Source organism: Dendrobates tinctorius, unplaced genomic scaffold (genome assembly GCF_039654945.1).
Source record: "Dendrobates tinctorius isolate UK_male_01 unplaced genomic scaffold, ASM3965494v1 ptg000028l, whole genome shotgun sequence".
NCBI classification, from domain to species: Eukaryota; Metazoa; Chordata; class Amphibia; order Anura; family Dendrobatidae; genus Dendrobates; species Dendrobates tinctorius.
Window position 1 is genome coordinate 32,779,383 of NW_027361696.1, and position 18,485 is coordinate 32,797,867.

At 45.8% G+C, this 18,485-nt stretch overlaps 1 long non-coding RNA gene across 1 annotated transcript in view; it reads right to left on the bottom strand.

Annotated features, from left to right (window-relative positions):
• Positions 1 to 644: 644 nt before the first annotated feature.
• Positions 645 to 18,485, bottom strand: part of LOC141085266 (uncharacterized) — an 80,336-nt gene continuing 62,495 nt past the window's right edge. The window contains exon 3 of the long non-coding RNA XR_012231257.1: positions 645 to 2,024. This is a non-coding gene — a long non-coding RNA (uncharacterized lncRNA). The remainder of the gene's footprint in view (positions 2,025 to 18,485) is intronic.

Here is an 18,485-nt window from a genome sequence, read left to right on the forward strand (position 1 = left end):
TCCTATCTGCACAATTATCTCATGGTCTCCGTGTGTAGACCCCCTCGGGCTCCGAGCCTTTGTTGTGGGTGGTCCCCCTACTTTGGTATTCTCGTCCTAAGGTGACCCTAATGAATTTCATAATCCGCCAAGGCAGCAGGGCATGGCTAACTCGTTGTGATAGCCGTCTCTGCTCCGTGTGCCTCCTGGGGTCTACCCTATGTCAGGGTGGGCTGACAATGTAAGGGCCCACCGTGGGGGTGCACAGCGTGGCTGGCATTAATGAACTGTAATAGCCAAAAGCAATCAGCGGCGCCTTCCACGGCTCCTGCATAATAAGCATTTACTGCAGACTACATGAATAATGAGGAGCTCCAGGAAATAAGTGTAAAGATGGCAGCAAAGCAGGACACAGGGTCAGGATGAGTAGGACCCCCAGCCCCCTTACGAGGGTCCTCCATGTGCGGCACCTTACTGATAATTTACTTTTTCATTTTCTCTGAAATTTTATTTGCTTGTAGTTTATAATCTTTCTCTCCTTACTACAAAGGAAATAGGTCCATCCTGCACTGACTTCCCGGTAAGAAGAGATGCAGTATAAAGCATAGGGGATGAGCAGAGTAGTAGTTTAAGCTTGAGCAGCAGTGAGGAGATGGACCAGAGTATAGTATAAAAACATGAACGATCTTTATTGATGTGTACAAAAAATTAAAAACAGCATTAGAAACATATACAATGTATAGACACCAGTAAATCCGGAATATATAGCACGACCCTGTGAAGTAACACCAAGAAGCCCTCTGATGAATCATAAGTATCCCATAATTAGAGAAAAGAGCACAAAGGGTTTAAACCATGATCATTGCAAGTCAAGAGCCACATAACCATTCAATGAGACTCGGCCAGCCATATGACCTATATGCATAATGTTCCACAACCCAGTGACACAATAATGAAATGATCATGAAAGAGGGGAGAGGAGAGACAGGTACTCACATAGTTAGCACAGCGGCGGCTACCCGGGACACCCCGACGTGCGTTTCGCTACTACACCATAGCTTTATCGAGGGGAAGTGTTGTGAGACGCTGCACAGGACCCTATATCCGTCTGGTAATTAATCATGTGATCATCAGCTGGCCTGTTCACGTAGCACTGTGTATTGTTGGCGCATGCGCCGGACCCCGGCATCCCCAAGCCCCGACACCCGGCGGCGCCCTGTCAGCAGGCGAGCGCGGACAAAAATGTCCCCAGTCACATGTCGACCCGGGCCGTGCCGGATGACCAAGGCCAGATGAAGCCGGACGAGCGACACAGGCGCACTACATCAGCGCCGGGCATTCAGTAACAACATGGGGTCCAGGCAGAGAAATGTGACAATGCAAATTTAAAAAGAAAAAATGAAAAGAACAGATCATAATAGGACTGTCACTAGTATATTCCAATAAAATTGGGGATGCCCTCCAAAATATAAGATGGATAAGTGTGGGCCCAATTCCTTAAATACTTTAGAGCAACTATTACCATAGCCTGCAATGCATATAAGAATTTGGTCACAACGAAATTCCCCAAACATATTGCATTAATTAGATCAAATAATCAAAAAACGAAACAATATATGAATACCAATAAATATGCAATAGATAAAGAATAACAAAATCCCGTGAACACCTAATAATAATCATTTACAGGCGATATGGAGATACTGATAATGACAGAATCCCCTAAATATATCGTCCTGATTTTTTCAAGTGGTCCTCAATCCATATAATATGTACATATTGTCACTTGACCACAGGAGTATATCATAATAATCCATTACCATTATTATCAGGACAAACATTGACAATTTCACAAAAACAGATTAACAAAGGCAAATTAGCAATACAAGTAAATTCACAATCACGATGTCAGTGGATCATAGTGGGCCCGAATCGATATATCCAGATGGTTATTTCCTATGATCCCCAATTCTTAGGATCTTACTCAAACAGTCCATCATTTCATTATAGCATATGTGGTCATTGACACGTGATGAAAACGAACACTAAATAAAAGAAAACACAAAAATTAATAAAAGAAAACCCCCCACACACCACTAAAAACTTTAAAAGAATGGGAGAAAATTAGGTGCTAACACAGGATACTACAAAAAAGGGCCACAATTCAAGGACTCATTGAGACCGACAGGTTTCATGGTACCATTTTATTTCTCGCAGAGCGAGTAATTTCTTGATATTACCACCTCTTATCCCTGTGTGTACCATCTCAATCCCCCTTACCAAAAACTCAGATGGGTCGCAATTATGCACAGCCTTGAAATGTCGAGGGATCGTTTTAAGATCGATGTCATTCTCTACTTTTCTAGCAGCAATGATGTCGCGAACGTGCTCCCTAACACGTACCCGCAATTCCCTTGAGGTTAACCCTACATAGATCAAAGGACACCCACATGTGGCATAATAGATCACATTAACACTGTTACAAGAGATATACTCATTAATCCTGTAGTTTTTGGACCCATCATTCTCTTCGGCTGATGAGTCCAAAAACTACAATGGACAATGTTAGAGTCCTAGAACTTTGCTGTGCTTTGATGATGGAAAGTTGCAGTATAAAGCATGGAGGATGGTCAAAAAGAGTCAGGAGACTAAAGACCAATGAGATACAGAGTGAATTACAAACTACCTCAAACTCCAATATGCAATGCAGAAAACCTGCAGTTCCTGAAATTAATTGTGCTCAACTGCAGCAGAACTGCAATGTAAAGCATGGAGTATGGTCAAAAAGAATCACAAGACTAAAGACCAATGAGATATGGAGTGAATTACAAATTACCCAGACTCCAATAAGCAATGCAGAAAAGCTGCAGTTCCTGATATTAATTGTGCTCAACTCTGCTGCAGTGTAAAGCATGGAGGAAGGTCAAAAAGTAATTATAATATGTAATTGAGATTATATTGAAAAAGGAATCAATTTCAGATTGCCTCAGACTCCACGAGACTATGCTATAATTAATGAAGCTGTAGTGTAAAGGACTTCCGGACTGGCCATCTGACAATTCTGGAAAATGTCTGGTAGGCCGGTCCCAATTTTCTCTCTGTTAATGGTATCGGTGTCCTCTGGATGCTGGTATTGTTAACAGCTTTGATGGAGCCTCCGCTCAGTGTTCCGTTATTTACTCTGGCAGGACAAGGATACTTTTGGCCCATGGCCTGCTAAAGGCCGGCACGACACGAGTGACGTCGGTGGCGCAATGAAGTCCCTGCATGATGCAGCCGGTGTCTATTGCAAGACGCAATAGAACAGGAAGTAGCAACTGTGGTGGATGCAGCTGCTGGATTAGGCCTCTTTCACACTTCAGTTTTTTGCATCAGTCAAAATCCGCCAAAAGGACGGATGGCGGATCCATTTTAGTACTGATGACAACGGATGCAAGCCGTCCATTTTTTTTGACGGATCCGACAAATGAAGAATTTTAAAGGAATTAAAGGAGAGAGAGAGACAGTCTCTGGAGGATCCGCCACAGAAAAAAACGTTGCAAGCTCCGTTGTGAAATCTTTGAGGATGGTGACGGACAGCAACTTTTGGCGGATCCGCCAAAAAAACGGATGCAACGGACGACAATCCGTCACAATCCGCCTATAATGTAAGTCAATGGGGAAAAAAACGGGTCCTCAAAAGAAAATTGCGGATCCGTTTTTTATCAAAACCTGGCGGATTGTGACTGATTGTAAAAAACTGAAGTGTGAAAGAGGCCTTAGGGGAGTATAAAATTGTTTTCTTATGAGCTGTGGGTGTCCATAATACTATGAAGTGGCCATCACAAAGTATTGGGGCTGTGAAGGGGTCCATCATACTATATGGTGGCTGTGAGGGGGACCATCACGGTATAAGGGGGTCCATCATACTGTATGGTGGCTGTGAGGGGGATCAACATGCTATTAGGGGGTCCATCATACTATATGGGAGCTGTGGGGGCCATCATTCTATAAATGGGTTCATCATACTGTATTGGGCCTGCGAGGGGGTCCATCACACTGTATGGTGGCTGTGGGGGACCACCATACTATAAATAGGTCCATCATACTCTATTGGTGCTGTGAGGGGGACCCTCATATTATATGGGGGCTGTGGGGGACCATCATACTATATAGTTACTGTGGGGGACCCTCATACTGTATTTGGGAGGTAAGGGGGAAGCTCATATTATATGGAGGCTGTGGGGGACCATCATACTATATGGCTACTGTGGGGGACCCTCATACTGTATTTGGGCGGTGAGGGGGAAGCACATATTATATGGGGGCTGTGAGGGACCATCATACTATATGGCTACTGTGGGGGACCCTCATACTGTATTTGGGCGGTGAGGGGGAAGCTCATATTATATGGGGGCTGTGGGGTCCATCATACTATATGGCTACTGTGGGGGACCCTCATACTGTATTTGCACGGTAAGGGGGAAGCTCATATTATATGGAGGCTGTGGGGGATCATCAAATGGTATTGAGAATGCCAGAATGATATGCACAGCACAAAAAGTTTAGTAAAATAACATAACAAGCAAAATGTGTAAACTGATTAAATTTGCTGATGACACAAAGCTAGGAGAGATAGCTAATACTAGAGAAGAGAGAGAGAGGATTCAAAAAGATATAAATAAACTGGAGAAGTGGGCAGCAACTAACAGAATGGTTTTTAACAGGGAAAAAGGCAAAGTACTACATCTGGGCAATAAAAATGAAAAAAGCATATACAGAATGGGAGGGATAGGGCTAAGCAACAGCACATGTGAAAAAGACTTGGGTATACTAATAGATCACAGACTGAATATGAGTCAACAGTGTGATGCAGCAGCAAAAAAGGCAAATGCAATTCTAGGATGTATTAACAGAAGCATACAGTCTAGATCACGTGAAGTCATTATTTCCCTCTACTCCTCTTTGGTCAGACCTCATCTGGAATATTGTGTCCAGTTTTGGGCACCACATTTTAAAAAAGACATCAACAAACTGGAGCAAGTTCAGAAAAGAGCGACCAGAATGGTGACCGGTCTGCAAACCCTGTCTTATGAGGAAAGGTTGCAGGATTTGGGAATGTTTAGTTTGCAAAAGAGAAGACTGAGAGGAGACTTAATAGCTGTCTACAAATATCTAAAGGGCTGTCACATTGTAGAAGGATCAACTTTATTCTCATTTGCACAAGGAAAGACTAGAAGCAATGGGATGAAACTGAATGGAAGGAGACACAGATTAGATATTAGAAAAAACTTTTTGACAGTTAGAGTGATCAATGAGTGGGACAAGCTGCCACGAGAAGTGGTGAGTTCTCCTTCAATGGATGTCTTCAAACAGAGGCTGGACAGACATCTGACTGGGATGATTTAGCGAATCCTGCTTTGAGCAGGGGGTTGGACAAGATGGCCCAGGAGGTCCCTTCCAACTCTGCGATTCTATGATTCTATGATTCTATGTGCAAAATATTTGCCAGTGAGTAAAGTGTTTATGCAATATCATCTGAGTAAGTGTTAGGCCGGGGTCACACTTGCGAGAAACTCGCACGAGTCTCGGACTCAGTACCCAGCATAGAAATACATGCAGCCGCACACTCCGCTCCCTGTCTATGTTGTATGCTGTTACTTGGTTCCCTGACACTCAAATGCTACACACTTGTTTATTGACTATGGACCCATTGGTAACACTCAGGTTATATTGTATAAGCAGTGTACTCACTTGCAAATATTTTGCACATTTTGCTTGTTATGTTATTTTACTAAATGTTTTTTGCTGTGCATATCATTCCGGCACTTTTTCACCCAGCCCTACTGTTTTTACTCTACTGAGTGTGCATCCTTGTTTTTTTAGTAATTTTACTTTACTATAATCATTGATGTTTTTTCTGTTGTTTTTACCTGATTAACTTAAACTGAATATTCTCACTACAACACCTTGGCCTTTATGGTCGGCTTCTTTTGCTCTTTTGTTTTTCCTGTATTTTTCTGACTGTCCACATATTATCGCTTAGGTCCATCTCCTTGGTCGCAGGGATATTACTTTTATCCGTCCCTATATTGTAATTCTACTAAATTATATTAGACACCCTGCCACCATTAAGCATTCCTTTGTTATCTTTGTTTTATATCCACAGATAAAACTATTGTTACAACTTCCTCAAGTAGTTTCGTCTCCTACATAAAAGGGGTGCTGCTGACAACCCAATAACGACCATTACTGAACCCAACGGGTTTGTCACCCAACATAATATATAGAGATACATTCACCTTATCACCTTTTGATTCGTTAGTCTTCACCTAATCAACCAGGCAGCCCAGGATGAACAAGGCTATATGTCTTGCCCAAACAGGAGTCACGAAGGGGTCCCAATTATGATGTTTGTATTTTGCCACCTATAAAGAAGGGCCTGGTGTATGCTTCCATATTTGCTTTTGTAGCGGCAGCGTCTCTGCCCATCTCCGGCAGAGACGCCAGCGTTCTCACCACCAGGGCCCTGGTCCTGCACTTTCTTCTCCTTCCGGATTTGCTGCTGCCTTGAGCAAGGTGCTTAAGAGGCACACTCCCCCTCTCTTCAAGGAGCCGCACGTCTTCCTATAGTGTCCCCAGCCAACTGTTGGAGGACACTTACTATTTAAGGCACCTCCTCTATCATTGAGTTCTCCGGCCCTAGTGCTCGTATTTCTGTATACCTGCCTGTCTATCAACCTTGCTTGCCCGCCTGTCTATCAGCCATGCCCGCCTGCCTGTTTATCAGCTGTGCCCGCCTGCCTGTCAGCCAGTCCTGTCTGCACCTGCAAGTGCTCTTCTACACATCCGCCGCTCCTGTTGCACCTGCCAGTGCAAAAGCTGGTCCAGCCGCACCTGCTAGTGCTCATCTGTACCTCATTCGGTCCTGCCGTACCTGCCAGTGCTCAGCTATACATCAGCCAGTCCAGCTGCACCTGCCAACACTCATCTGTACATCAGCAGGTCCAGTTTGAATCTGTGGTTCCCACATTCCTACAGCACCTGCCTGCATATACTGGAGCTTCCCATGGGTCATCCTAGCTACCCGTTCCTAGGGAGTCGGCTGCCATCTACCCGAGGTCAATTCTGGTGTAGCACCTGATCCACCTCCTTTGTCTCTCTTGGGATCAAGGTATCGTCAGCCACTATGTATTCAAGCTCCAATTAGCTGAGGCTCCTAGTTACGCCCCTCCAGGCTTTCCTTGGGCCCCGGCACAGTGGTTCCACCACCCAGCACGTTACAACTTTCTTATAGAAGTTCTGCACAAGCCTCGTAGAAAAAGGGGTAGGATCAACTGAGGTTGGCCCTCGTCTCTCCATGGGCCTGTAACAGCTTAGTTCCTAACTGTTTTTGGAAACAAACAAAGCAAATTCAGGAATATCTCAGGCCAAAAAGGGTGGGCGCCCAACAGTAGAAGACACTGCCCATTTAGGAGATTCTGGATGCCGTCTTTGGTCCAAACATCAATGCCAAAGGTTTACAACCAAACATCCAACACCTACTTGCTGCCATGGGGAAATAGCTTTTAAGGAAATTACAAGCACTTGCTGCAACAATGTAGAAACAATATAACAACGCCTACATGTGAAATAGGGGTGAGAGCTGCTTTTAGCTAGAGTTCGCCTTGAAGCCAAACTGAGTTAAGGAGTGGGCTATAGTATTTGGCTAGAGCTCCCCAGTCTCTTTGAGAGATTATAAGACAATACGTTTTCCTGTGACTGCTACAGTATCTGAGTGAACATTTCCTTTAACCCCTTAGTGACAGAGCCATTTTGCAGCTTAATGACCAGGCCAATTTTTACAATTCTGACCACTGTCAATTTATGAGGTTATAACTCTGGAACACTTTAACGGATCCATATTTTACTTCATGTTAGTGGTAAAATTTTTTCGATATGACTTGTGTTTGGTTATGAAAAAAAAAAACGGAAATATGTCGAAAATTTAGCAATTTTCAAACTTTAAATTTTTAGGCCTTTAAATCAGTGAGATATGTCATACAAATTTCTTAATAAATAATATTTCCCACATGTCTATTTTACATCAGCACAATTTTGGAAACAAAATTAGTTTCGTTAGGACGTTATAAGGGTTAAAAGTTGACCAGCGATTTCTCATTTCTGTAACAAAATTTACAAAACCATTTTTTTTTAGGGACCACATCATATTTAAAGTCATTTTGAGGGGTGTACATGACAGAAAATACCCCCAAAGTGACACCATTATAAAAACTGGACCCCTCAAGGTGCTCAAAACCACATTCCAAAAGTTTATTAATCCTTTACGTGCTTCACAGGAACTGAAGCAATGTGGAAGGAAAAAATTAACATTTAACTTTTTTGCAAAAAATTTACTTCAGAACCAATTTTTGTTATTTTCACAAGTGTTAAAAGAGAAAATGAACCACAAAATTTGTTGTGCATTTTGTCCTGAATACGCCGATACCCTATATGTGGGGTAAACCACTTTTTGGGCACACGGCAGATCTCGCAAGGGAAGGAGCGCCATTTGACTTTTTCAATGAAGAATTGGCTGGAATTGAGATCGGATGCCATGTTTTGTTTGGAGAGCCCCTGATATGCCTAAACAGTGGAAACCCCCCACAAGTGACCTCATTTTGAAAACTATATCCCCTAAAGAACTTATCTAGATGTGTGGTGAGCACTTTGAACCCCCAAGTGATTCACAGAAGTTTATAACGTAGAAACATAAAAATAAAAAATCATATTTGTTTTGCAAAAATTATCTTTTGCCCCCAAATTTTTATTTTACCAAGGGTAACAGGTGAAATTGGACCCTAAAAGTTGTGCTATTTGTCCTGAGTATGCTGTGTGAGAATCATGTGGGAATAGCGGATGAGGGCAGGTATATCTCGCCCAGATTCCTTTCCTATGTGGCCTAGTCTGGTCAGTATCACACCTGATTACTAATGGATAATGGGAGGTGGATATAAAAGGATGCAAGGTGGTTGTGTGAGTGTCTCAGCCTGGGAACACAGAGAGCCTGTCTGTGTGAGAGACACAAGTGAGTGGAAGCAGTGCCCACTGCAACTGTGGTTTGGCTGGAAGGGAGAAGCCCGCCAGTTGGTAGTTAGGTTGTCCATTGTTTAGTTAGTGCCGGACAGGCAAGGATTTGTTTTATGTTTTATTTCCTTTTGCATTGCTTTCACCGTTAATAAACCTGACCCAGGGTCAGTTACACCCGAATCCCAGCTCTGCGCCTGAGTTTTCATGCTGAATGCACGTGACCTTTGACCCCAGCAAAGGCGATCCCGGAGTGTTTTATCACATTGTGGTGGAGAACGCGGGCATCACGTTGCAAGCATGAGCATGGAGGACGTGGTGAAAGCGCTGGTACAGTCCACCGCCGTCCAGCAAGAAGCTAATCGGGTGATGATGGCCCAGCTGAAGGAGTTGGTGGACATGACAGTTACCGATCGTTCGCTTCTCCAGCAGGTGGCGCAGCGCTTGGCAAGCTTACCTGAGCTTAACCTGGAAGCCGAGTCGAGAGTGATTCACGTGAGTCGGTACTGGCAGAAAATGACGACCGAAGATGACGTCGAGGCATACCTGACCACGTTTGAACGGACGGCGGTGCGAGAAAAATGGCCGAAGGCACGATGGGCCGGCCTGATTGCCCCGTTTCTTTCCGGTGAGGCCCAAAAGGCTTATTATGACTTAGAGCCTGAAGCCGCGCAGGACTTTGACAAATTGAAAGCCGAGATCTTGGCCCGGCTGGGAGTGACGACCGCTGTCCGTGCACAGAGAGTGCATCAATGGACTTATCAGCCGGATAAACCACCGCGGTCACAGATGTTCGACCTGATCCACGTGACGAAGAAGTGGCTACAACCCGAGGTGTTGACAGCGCCAGAGATAATCCAAAGAGTCATCATGGACAAGTACCTGAGAGCTCTACCGCCAGCCCTGAGGAAGTGGGTAAGCCATGGAAATCCTACGACGGCAGATCAACTGGTGGATCTGGTTGAACGTTACTCCGTGGCGGAAGGACTCCGAGACGATGCTACCCCACCTCGTTCTTCATCATCTCCATGGGGAACCGGTAAGACTGTTCCAGGGAGTAGGGGAGATGGAAAAATCCCTAAGACAGTGGGGGAGGAAAACGGGACTGCCCGCACTGCGAGGCCGAGAGTAACGAACTATGGTCTAAGCAAGGGGCCCGTTATGTGTTTCCGCTGCCAAGAGATGGGACATATTGCTGCGAACTGTCCGCTCACTACTGAACCCATGCAGTGCGACGTCACAGACTCTAAAAACCGCATGTCTATGGTTGCACGGGTAGTGAGTGTGAATGCCGGTCAAAAGGATGTGGAAAAACACTTGTGTGATTTAACTGTTGATGGCAAAAATGTGGTGGCATTGTTAGACTCGGGAAGTGTGGTGACTCTGGTGAAGGCCAGTCTGGTGTCAGCCCCGACTGGACCATCAGACAAATTTTCTGTAACGTGTGTGCATGGAGACACCTGTTCGTACCTCACCACGGTCATATGCATTACAACTTCCTATGGGTCTGTGCAACATAAAGTGGGACTCGTCCCGGCGTTATTGCATGATGTTATCCTGGGCCGGGATTTTCCCCACTTCTGGCAATTGTGGGAGAATCAGTTGATGCCTTTGGGTAATAGTGTACATGATTCTTCTCCCAGGGCGCGTGTGGGTCCCGAACCCCGGGAAGAGGTCTCCCCGGAAGACTCGGGGGAAGAGTCTGCGGGAAATGACCTGCAGTTCCCGTTTTCAGTCATGGCGGGTGATACGGAGGAGACCGGGGAAGAGGAGGAGGCTGACAGCCGTCCACCTCCCCGTTTGCCGGATTTAGAAGTTCAGAAAGATGACTTCCAAAGCGAGCAAATAAAGGATCCTACCCTTTCTCAGGCTAGGACAAATGTAAAAGTGATAAATGGGGTACCCGTAGAACCTGGCTCTAGGCTGGCATATCCTTATATGGTTCTGGAGAATGATTTACTCTATCAGGTAGAGAAAAAGGGGGAAGATACGGTGCAACTATTAGTTGTGCCAAAACCCTACCGGCGGCAGGTGCTGGACCTGGCCCACGGACATGTGATGGGAGGTCACCTGGGAGTCCAGAAAACCACCGAAAGAATATTACACTGTTTTGTTTGGCCAGGCATGCATCACGATATTCGTGTATATTGTGAGTCTTGTCCTGACTGCCAAGCCTCTGCACCTAAGCCCCGGTTCTGTAGCCCTTTGGTACCCCTACCTATTATTGAAGTCCCGTTTGAGAGGATTGGGATGGATTTAGTTGGGCCCCTTCCACGGTCTGCACGTGGACACCAACATATCCTGGTCATCTTGGATTATGCCACTCGTTACCCGGAGGCCATCCCTTTGCGTAACACGGCCACCAAGACGATTGCCAAGGAACTGGTGCATGTGTTCAGTTGGGTCGGTATACCAAAACAGATACTCACCGACCAGGGGACCCCCTTTATGTCCAGGGTAATGAAGGAGCTCTGCCGATTGTTACAAATTGAACCGTTACGCACATCCGTGTATCACCCTCAAACAGACGGGTTGGTCGAACGGTTCAATAAAACTCTGAAGCAGATGCTGAGAAAGGTAATAGACAAGGATGGGAAGAACTGGGACTATTTACTTCCGTATTTGCTTTTTTCCATCAGGGAAGTACCCCAGTCTTCCACGGGATTCTCGCCTTTCGAGTTATTGTACGCCCGACGTCCTCGCGGACTGTTAGACGTTGCAAAAGAAACCTGGGAGGGTCAGGTCACTCCGTTTAAAACAGTGATAGATCACGTCACACAAATGCAGGACCATATTGCGGCTGTTATGCCTATCGTCAAAGAACACATGATACAGGCTCAAGGAGCCCAAAAAAGAATCTATGATAGGGGCGCCAAGATCCGTACGTTTGCACCCGGAGATAGGGTGTTGATCCTGGTACCCACGGTGGACAGTAAGTTCCTGGCAAAGTGGCAGGGCCCCTTTGAGATCAAGGAAAGAGTTGGTGAAGTAAGCTACAAAGTATACCAGGCAGGTAAACGGAAACCTGAACAGATTTATCATGTAAATCTGATAAAGCCCTGGAAGGATCGGTCTGCCTTGTCAGCGGAGCTGGCCCGTCCTGTCTGCTCGCATACCGTACCGGAGGTACGGGTTGCAGAGACTCTCTCGGAGCGGCAAAAAACTGAGGTCAGGCACTTTCTACTTCACAACCAAAAGTTTTTCTCAGAAAAACCCGGGCAGACTACGCTAATAAAACATGACATCGTAACGGAACCTGGTGTCACAATTCACGTAAAGCCATACCGAATCCCGGAAGCGCGCCGTGAAGCCGTTTCCCGAGAAGTGAAGGCAATGTTAGAGTTAGGAGTCATTGAGGAATCGCACAGTGCGTGGTCCAGCCCGATTGTGCTAATTCCTAAACTGGACGGCACCATCCGGTTCTGCAATGACTTCAGGAAACTGAATGCGGTCTCAAAATTTGATGCCTATCCTATGCCCCGGGTCGACGAGTTAATAGATCGGTTAGGAAAAGCCCGGTATATTACGACCCTAGATCTAACAAAGGGGTATTGGCAGATCCCTTTGGTGGAGGCTGCCAGAGAAAAGACAGCATTTGCTACCCCAGAAGGTCTATTTCAGTATGTGTATATGCCGTTTGGTCTGCACGGAGCGCCGGCGACCTTCCAGAGACTGATGGATCGAGTCCTGAGGCCACATAGGCAGTACGCTTCGGCCTATTTGGACGACATTGTCATTTACAGCTTGGACTGGGAGACTCATCTCCAGAAAGTACAAGCTGTGATTGACGACCTGTGGGAGGCAGGTCTAACCGCGAACCCCAAGAAATGTCACATCGGGCTAGAAGAAGCCCGGTATTTGGGGTATGTAATTGGGAGGGGTGTTGTTAAACCCCAGGTTGTTAAGATTCAGGCGGTTCAGGACTGGCCACAACCTGTCAACAAGAAGCAGGTGCAAGCCTTCCTGGGGATCGCCGGTTATTATCGTCGGTTCATACCCAATTTTGCAGCCATCGCTACCCCCCTGACGGATCTTACAAAAGGGAAAGACTCCGTCATGATTAAATGGAGCTTAGCGGCTGAAGAAGCCTTCCATAGCCTAAAACGGGCACTTTGCTCTCAGCCCGTACTGGTGACTCCGGACTTCCGCAGTGAGTTTGTGGTACAAACGGATGCCTCTGATACCGGTATCGGGGCTGTACTCTCACAAGTGAGGGACGGAGTGGAACACCCAGTCCTCTATCTCAGCAGGAAGCTGAATAAACACGAGCAAAGGTATGCAGTCGTAGAAAAAGAGTGCCTCGCCATTAAGTGGGCTCTAGAGGCCCTCAAATATTACCTGGTGGGCCGAAAGTTCAGGCTGATCACTGACCATGCCCCTCTCAAGTGGATGCACTTGAACAAGGAACGGAATAGCCGGGTGACCCGGTGGTTCCTTGCCCTGCAGGCCTACACTTTTACGGTGGAGCACCGCCCAGGGGTACAGATGGGAAATGCAGATGCCCTGTCCCGAGTGCACTGTTTGGCGGGTGTCATTGCTCGACCGGAGTGGTCTGAGCAGAAGGGGGGGATATGTGAGAATCATGTGGGAATAGTGGATGAGGGCAGGTATATCTCGCCCAGATTCCTTTCCTATGTGGCCTAGTCTGGTCAGTATCGCACCTGCTTACTAATGGATAATGGGAGGTGGATATAAAAGGATGCAAGGTGGTTGTGTGAGTGTCTCAGCCTGGGAACACAGAGAGCCTGTCTGTGTGAGAGACACACGTGAGTGGAAGCAGTGCCCACTGCAACTGTGGTTTGGCTGGACGGGAGAAGCCCGCCAGTTGGTAGTTAGGTTGTCCATTGTTTAGTTAGTGCCGGACAGGCAAGGATTTGTTTTATGTTTTATTTCCTTTTGCATTGCTTTCACCGTTAATAAACCTGACCCAGGGTCAGTTACACCCGAATCCCAGCTCTGCGCCTGAGTTTTCATGCTGAATGCACGTGACCTTTGACCCCAGCAAAGGCGATCCCGGAGTGTTTTATCACAGCTGATACCCCATATGTGGGGGTAAACCTTTGGTTGCACGGTAGAGCTTGGAAGGGAAGGAGCACTGTTTGGCTTTTAATCTCAAAATTGTGAGACCGGATGTCGGGTTTGGACATGTGCCTAAACAGCAGAAATCCCCCAAAACTGACCCCATTTTGGAAACTACACCCCTCAAAATTTTTATCCAGGGGTATATTGAGCAATTTGAACCCACAGGTACGACACAGAATTTGATAACATTAGGTCGTCATATTGAAAAAGTTCATTTTTTCCACAAAAATCTTGGTTTAGACCTGAATTTCTCACTTTTGTCAGAGATTACACCAAAAAGTGGAACCCACAATTTGTTACCCACTTTCTTATAAGCGTGGCGATATTCCATATGTAGTCAAAAAGTTCTGTTTGGACAAACTGCAGTGCTCAGACAGGAAGGGGACAATGTGACAAATTTAGCTTTATTTGAAAATCCTTTCAGGAATTATCATTCACAGAGGGAGGCATGCTCCTAAAAATACATTGGCTGATTATAAGATTTGGTCTTGCTAACAAAACGGTTGTCCCGCATTTGCGTATATTGTAGCAGGAAGAATAAATTGTACTGGAATGAAGGGCAAAATGTGGAGGAAAATGGAGCCAACTATGTGGCAAAGCTGAGTTTGTTCCAAAGATGAAAGAACACCAGCAGGGCTAGAATGGCAGACAATTTCAGAGACTGGTCGTACAATGTCCTTTTAGCTCCATCAATCCCTATATGAGAGACGAATGTGCCAATAGACGTGGTGCACCATAGCAAGCTCCCATCCGCCAAGGTCAGAACCGCTATATGCACAAAACAACCAATCCCCTACAGAATCTGTAAACTATTGTCTGGTACCAGAGGTTTGGCAAGAACCATACGGTAAAGTCCATCTACTATATAATCATTTAATTCTGTCTGTCTGTAACTGAAATCCCGCATCGCTGATTGGTCGCGCCCGGCCGGCGCGAATTGGCGCGGCATTTGAACGACGCACGCCACCGCTACCGCCAGGAGATCTGCTGCACTAGCCGCTGATCTCCCAACGGTTGCCACTGGTCATCTCCTGCTGCAAGGAGGTCAGTGGTGACGCAGCCGGGAGATGACCGGCGCAGCGCTCAATGTGCAGATGGTACCCAGGGTCCGGAGGAGAGCAGACCTCCAGGCCCTGGGTATCATAAACCTGTAAAAAATAGAATTAAAATAAAAAATAGTGATATATTCACCTTCCGACGGCCCCCGGACTCTTTCCCTTCTGTCACCACGCGCCCTGCTCTTCCGGTCCCAGTGATGCTTTGCGGGAAAGACCGCTGATGACGTCGCGCTCTCGTGAGAGTGACGTCATCTCCGGTCCTTCGCGCTAAGCATTACTGGGACCGGAAGATGCCGGGAGCGTGGAGAGGAGATCGGGGGCCATCGGAAGGTGAGTATATCTCTCTGTTTGTAACAGAAATCCCGCGTGCAAAGCACTGTGCCCTCCCGATGCAATAGCATCGGGCCTCCATCTACTAGTGTATAAGTGCGGAACTTCCTCATTTTTAGAAATCCTCCAATAAAATGATCATGCCCATATCACCACCATAAATATAAGTAATATAAATGGAAGCCAAAGTTTTGTGTAGCAAGACAGTCGTAAAAACAGTCAAAGTTAGATAAATGGTCAAAAATGTTTGTGAGTAATGAAGTCCTAGAATTAATTTTCAGATGACCTGACTGTTCAAGAACATTTGTGGGGTCCACACTCTGGGTTGTACAGACGTGTGTACGTGGATGAGAATTTGGTGGAATAGTAGTTTGGTATGGGATTGATCAAGTGTTGGAATTAATTGTAGAATCGGGTAAAATGGGATCTACTGATGAAAATATTCTCTATTACTTGTTCCAAATTACTCTACTGGGGCCACTAAGCAGAAAATAAAACTTTTATATAAGAAAAACTAATAATTGTAGGTGGTGTGGTAGGTCTCAAAGCAGGGGGAGATACAAAGGCCTGGTTAGGATGGGCATGTGGGGCAATAGTACCGGGAATCACTCCATTTGCCATGCTTCCTGCAAACCTGGCATCATTTTTGAGGATACCTTTGGGTGGGAGTGACAGGGACAGGGTGATGAAAATGGGCGCTCTGCAAGTCTCCGGGAATCCTCAGACTCAAAGGCTTCCCCCGATGCCATTGACTCAAACATGAGGCCCTCAATAATTTTTTCATGAAATTGTAGGAATGTAAGGGGTCCTTGGGATTTTTTATACAGGACAAAGCTGTTGTATGTGGCAGTTTGAATTAGGTAGATTGCCATCTTTTTGTACCAGGCCCTAGTCTTCCGCTTGACCAGGTATGGTTGCAGAACCTGGTCTGGTAAGTCAGCACCACCCATAAATTTATTATAGTCTGTGACGCAGACCGGTTTACCTTGTCCCTGGTGGCACCCCTCTCTCTGACCGTCACAGTGGTGTCTGCATGCAGTGTGGTTAGCATGTAGACGTCCTTCCTGTCATTCCACTTCACTGCAAGAAGTTGGTCATTTGCAAGTGAGAATGATGCCCCCTTCTCCAAACATCTGGACACCAACTGTGACGGAAACCCCACTCTGTTTTTCCTGATTGTCCCACAGGCCCCTGTATTTGCAGCTTGGAGGGATTTATATAGGGGGACGCTTGTGTAATAGTTGTCCATATACACATGGTACCCTTGATTTAGAAAGGGCTTCATTAGCTGCCACACAATTTTGCCTGGGATGCCAATTGTCTGGGGGCAGTTTGGGAGGTTTATTTGGCAGTCCCTACCTTCGTAAATTATGAAGGTGGAAGTGTACCTTGATGAGCTCTCACAAGTTTTGTATAATTTGATTCCGTATTTGGCACGCTTGGAGGGGATAAATTGGCGGAATGACAGACGGCCCTTGTAGCTCATCAAGGACTCGTCGACTGCCACATTTTTCTCTGGGGTATAGGAATTTAGAAATTAATTTTGCAGGAGGGAAATTAGGGGTCTAAATTTATTTAGCCAATCATAGTTGGGGTCAGTTCTTGGTGGGCTTGGGAATTGTCACTGAAGTGGAAGAATCTCATCAGGGCTTCGTAACGGACTCGGGACATGATGGCTGCAAATAAAGGGGTGATGTGGATAGCTTTTGTTGTCCAGTTAGAGCAGAGTGTTTTGTTTTCTTTACTAAACCCATATTCAGGGTAATGCCTAAAATTTTTTTTATTTCAGGGACATTTGTGGGGATCCAGGAATGGGAATGAAAGGCAGTGGTATTTGGGAAATGTACTGTCAGGCATAAAGGTTTGTTTGGTGGATGATTAATTCTAGGACTTCGAGGCCAATGAAAATTTGGAAAAAATTAATGGGGGTAAAATTGGTGACATCTACTCTTATTCCAGGGACAGCAGAAAAAGGGGGAATTTGAGGGGAAAATGAGGTGTCATTATACCACAGTGATGGGGGAACTGTGGTACTTTGTCCTGCCACTGAAGCTTCAGCAGTGACGACCGACTCCGCTACCATCGGGCTGAGGGAACCCGTGGAGGAAGAGTTGTCGTCACTGTCTGAAAACTGCTCAGCTTCAGGGGCAGATTCTGTTTCGCTGCCGGAGCAAAGCAAGCTGTAAGCTAGCTCTGCGCTGTAAGTTCTCTGGGCCATTTTATTTCCCTGCCTGATGAAATACTAACCCTAATCTAACTGTAGTATTTATTTTTCCTCCTAACCCAAACCCTAATATGTGTAACCCTAATCCTAGCACTTGTAACCCTAACCCTAATATGTGTAACCCTATCCCTAATGTGTAACCTAACCCTGCCACTTGTAACCCTAATATGTGTAACCCTAAAAAATTATTTTAAAAAAAATTATAAATAAAAAAATTATTAAAAAAAATATATATATTTTTATAATACCCTGACAATGAGGATGGTGGATGTGGGGATTATGGAGAGCGGGGGTGGGTAATTTAATCTATAGGATGCAGAAAATTATTTTTCTTCACTGACAGGGCAGCACTACTTCAGCTGTAGTCTATCTGTCTTCTCTCCCAGAACAACTACAAGGAGAGAAGAGAAAAAGCACAGCCCAAGTGCTGCCATATTTACTAATATTGGGGGTTTTGATCACTCTGATAGTGTCTATCACAGTAATCAAAACCCAGCAGCCAATGAGAAAATTCTCACTGGTTGCCGGGTGCAGGCAGGAAGATCTTGGCGGATGCACTGTGCATGTGCCCGCCATTTTCTTTCTGCCGGAGGAAAGAGGGGGGCCAGGAGAGCGGGGGAACAGAGAAACGGTACATAAGGTACCGTGGGGGGCATCGGAGGACCAGGGGACCCCATTTCTCTCCCCTCTGATGTGCGATCACATCAGAGGGGAGAGAAATTAAATGTAAAATTGTTGGAATAATGCATATTGATCTGTATGTATTG